This window comes from Galeopterus variegatus, unplaced genomic scaffold (assembly GCF_000696425.1).
Source record: "Galeopterus variegatus unplaced genomic scaffold, G_variegatus-3.0.2 Scaffold885, whole genome shotgun sequence".
NCBI classification, from domain to species: domain Eukaryota; kingdom Metazoa; phylum Chordata; class Mammalia; order Dermoptera; family Cynocephalidae; genus Galeopterus; species Galeopterus variegatus.
Window position 1 is genome coordinate 118,869 of NW_007726996.1, and position 4,633 is coordinate 123,501.

A 4,633-nucleotide genomic window follows, 5' to 3' on the forward strand; every position below is an offset into this window, starting at 1 on the left:
TCAGCTGCTCCTGTCAGCATTACCTTAGGACTATCCTGAGAACCCAACCACCTCTTGTCACCTCTACGATCACCACCCCAGTCCTAGCTGCAATCATACCAAGCCCAGGCCATTACAATAGTCTCTCACTGGCATTCCTGCTTCTCCCTCTCTCTCCTTGCTTCCCTATGATCTATTCTCCATTGAAAAAAGCAATTTTTTAAAGAAAAGATGCCTCTTTTAAGGTCAGATTTTGATCCTCCTCTGTTCGAAGCACTCCAGTGACTTAAAAAGCTGAAATGATCTGCCTCCTTCCCTGCTCTGTCTGCAACCTCATTTCTTACCATCTTCCCTTTCCTCACCTGTTGCAGCTATGCAGGCTTGTCACCTGTTCCTCAACCATCCACATGCCACCTGTCTCTGGGTCTTTACACTGCTATTCTCTCTGCTTGGAAGGCTCTTTCCTTGGACATCCTCATGGCTGGCTCAGGCCTCTGCCCTATGTAAAGTTGAACATCAACCCCACTTTCCTTTCACTCATCACTTCCTACCTCCTCTCCCTGGTTTATTTTTCTTCATAATACTTATGCCACTTAATCTGTTTTATAAAGCTGTTATTCACTATTTGTGGATTCTGTATTTGTGAGTTCACTTACTCACTAAAATTTATCTGTAACCCCAAAATTAATATGCACAGAAAAGCAAAATATTTGAGTCGCCTGATTCACATCTTGTCAGCTGAGGTTGAACAAGACAACCATCTGCTTTCATGTTTTCACCTTTCATACTACAAACAAGGGTCCTTTCAACAGTGTATTAGGACCTTTTTTGTTATTGTTGCATTTTTGTATCTTTTTTTGGTAATTTCTCTGTTTAAAATACCCCAAGCATAGTGCTGAAGTTCCGTCTAGAGTTTCTGTGTGCAAGAGGCTCTGATGTGCCTTACAGACAAAACGTATGTGCTAGACAAGCTTCGTTCAGGCATAAGTTATAATGCTGTTCACTGTGAGCTCAATGTTAATGAGTCAACAATATATACATTAGATAAGGTACCTTTGAACAGAAACACACATAAAACAATATAATGTGTTGATCAGTTATTGACAATATAATCAGAGGCTTGTAGGAAACTAACTGTATTTCTCTTAAGAGCAATGGTTCAGTATTCACTAATTCAGTATTCTCAGCGACTTTATAGAACATAAGTACTGTGAATAAAGAGAATCAACTGTATTTACTTATTTGTTCATAGTTACTCTTCCCAAGCCAAGGTCCATGAGAGCATGGACATTGCCTTTTTGTTTCCTCCTGAGATCTTTGCACTTGGAGCAATGCCTGGTATATTGTCAGCACTTATAGTATAAGTATTTTTTACATGGATAAATAAATACACTTCAGTGGTCCAAAAGATTGAATATTTGTTTATAAATAAGTATGCTGCTGTCAGTCCATATATTATATATTAGAAAAACTTAGTTTCTTTATTATGTTTTAGGTAAAGTTTAAATAATAATAGAATATCTAATTTTTTTCTGTATCGCAGTGACTTGTTCTCATGTACCCGTGAGGAATGTGCACTTTATTTTTGAAGACCACTACACTTAATAGCTCCTAGAAATTGCTCAAAGTTTTACATGAGAAGGTTTCTTTGTTGTGTCACTTGGTTCAACACTGGGAAGTTCTTATGTCAAATAATTAATATGTAGAATATTAAGTTTGAAAGGGATTGTAGATACTTGTTTATCTACACTTGCAGACGGTGGTAAAATTGCTCAAAGTTTTACATGAGAAGGTTTCTTCGTTGTGTCACTTGGTTCAACACTGGGAAGTTCTTATGTCAAATAATTAATATATAGAATATTAAGTTTGAAAGGGATTGTAGATACTTGTTTATCTACACTTGCAGACGGTGGTAGTTCTCCATCCATCTCCTGCTTTCATCAACTCAATTCATAGTAAGTTTCTTCTATGTTTGGGCAACTCTGCTACTTAGAAATATTATGCAAACTTCTAACATTCACCCATAAGTTCTAAATTTGCCTCCTTGAGTACATAAATCAGTTTAATCTCTCTTGCCCATGACAACTCCATAAACTGGTAGACAGTTATATAGTTTTGCTCCTGATACCAGAAGAGGGGGTCTGGGGAGGCCTGAAACATAGATACAGGGGTGTGTGGTTGGTAATCAATTTGGTCTGTTAACATGGCCCTGTAACACTGAATGCCAGATCATCAACTACAGAATCTCAAGAATGATTATTATTTGCAGTAGTGGTTCAAATTAAATGTTTCACAAGCCCTACTTCAGTGTCTTTGGAGAGAAAACAGGAAAGGAAGGGGCTGAGAGGGTATGGAGAAAGTGGCCTTGATACCAGAGGAGGGGGTCTAGATGACTTCGACCCACCCCATCTTTTACTAGGTTCTTGACTCTGCCAAAGGAAAGAATTCAAGAGCAGAGTCACAGTAGAAAGTGAACACAGATTTAATACAGAGGGTAAGACACACGAACTTCACAAGGAAAGTGTGCCCTAGCTCCAGAGGCTGAGTGGCAGCCACACCAAGTTTAATACAAAAGCCAGAAATACATACTTGAGGTTTAGTATAAAGTATAGGCTGGCTCAAGAGAGTGAGCAGCTGCCTGCTAAAAGTAAGTGTAACACAAAAGTAAAGCATACATAACTTACAGGTGAAGTACAGGATGACCCCAGTGAAAAAGGGCAACCAACCCCACCTTCTGCCTGGGTTCCATTTTTGTAGTTTCAGCAATCTATACAAATTTATGCTATCTAATGAATATTCAACTAAGAGGTGGTTCCCAGTTACCCAGTTATGTACAGGTTTGTGCATACTCAGTCTCTCAAAGCATGCTCATTGGTCAAATTCTACCACATCCACTGAATATATTCAAATATATTCAAATATACTTGATGCTCTCTAGTGCCTCCAGTGGAAGATCATTCAAAGGATAAATTTCACTTTATTGAGCATGCCCAGCCACTGGGATTACATAAATCTGGGTAAACTCCTCTTTACTGAGCATGCTCAGCCATTGGAGTTGCATAAGTCTGCCCCCTGTAGTCTCAATCTCCCCGTGTTGATACCAAAAATAAGTGTAATAAGCAACAATGACTCTCCTCTAGAGGAGGGCCTAGAGGAGGGGCCTGAGACCTTAGGGAGTGCCTTGAAACTCAGAGGTATGTCCTGAAACCTGAACTCATGGAAACTGAGCATCTACTATCTCACTCCCATGTCACCGACATTAAAAATTTTCAGTCCTTTTAAGGGTTCCTTTTGTGATGTAACTTCCATATTTGAGGGTTGTGTCTTGGCAGCTCAAATAAGAGAGAATCTTAAAGGAGATTTGGTAGGAGCAAGGTGACAACTTAAAATAAGTTTGTCCTTGAATATAGCTAAGGAACTTAGAACAAACAGTTGTGTCTAATGTTCAGTTCCATGTTGTTTTCTGTTCTGTACTAGGTAGTAATCACTTCTTCCACCCCATTATCGCCAAACACTCCATAGTTTATTATACAGTAATCTTGCCTTAATGGTGCCTTGGGTAATACAGGAGAAGAGATGGAGCTACAGCTGATAAGATGACAGCAGTTCCAGGAGCTGTAATAATTAGTGAAGTGATGGAGAATTCAACAGGAGAATTTAGAGAGTATTAACAAGGGGATCACAAGCATACTGAAAATCCAGGGAAATTTTAGGAAGTTGGGTAAGAATTTGAGCCATGTCATTTGGATCTTAAAAGACAGAATATAGTGGATTGATTGCAAAAGTGGCTTAGTTTTTTTCCTTTCCTATATTTATATCCTTGCAATGTGACTTGACTTTGTAACTACTTCCATTAAAAAATGGTATCTAGAGGTAGGAAAAGAGGTGGGAAGGGAGGATTGTGAGAGGTTGGTTAGTGGACACTTAACAGCCAGACAGGAAAAATAAGTTCTATGGGTGTAGATTTGAGCTAGGAATCTATAATTAACAATAATTTACTACATGTTATCAAATGGCTGGAAGAGAGGAGATTGAATGTCCTCATCACAAAGAAATGATTAAGTTTTGTAATGACGAGTATACTAATTACCCTGATTTGATCATCACACATTGTAGACACGTGTTGATATTCAGCTCTGTACCTCAAAAATATGTATAATGAATGTGTTTAAATAAAAAATTAAAAACCCAAACTAATTTGCTTTGAGGCAAATGTAGTCACAGAGTGATGATAAGACAGTAAAATCAAGAAGAGGTCAAGTTTTCTCAAAATAATGTCTTTAAAAAAACATACTGCTTTTGCTTTCAAAACAAAAAACAAAAGAGAAGTGGTGTCTGTCTCCCACCTTAAAAACCCAAACTAATTTGCTTTGAGGCAAATGTAGTCACAGAGTGATGATAAGACAGTAAAATCAAGAAGAGTTCAAGTTTTCTCAAAATAATGTCTTTAAAGAAACATACTGCTTTTGCTTTCAAAACAAAAAACAAAAGAGAAGTGGTGTCTGTCTCCCACCTCTTGGATCAGGGCAGATCTTATGACCTGCTTTCACTAATAGAGCAATGCCAGGGACTTCATGCCATCTAGTAATGCTTCCGTTCTTCCTTGCCTTACTTTCTTTTTCTCTCATTTTACCTGTCCTCAGTTTACATCTCC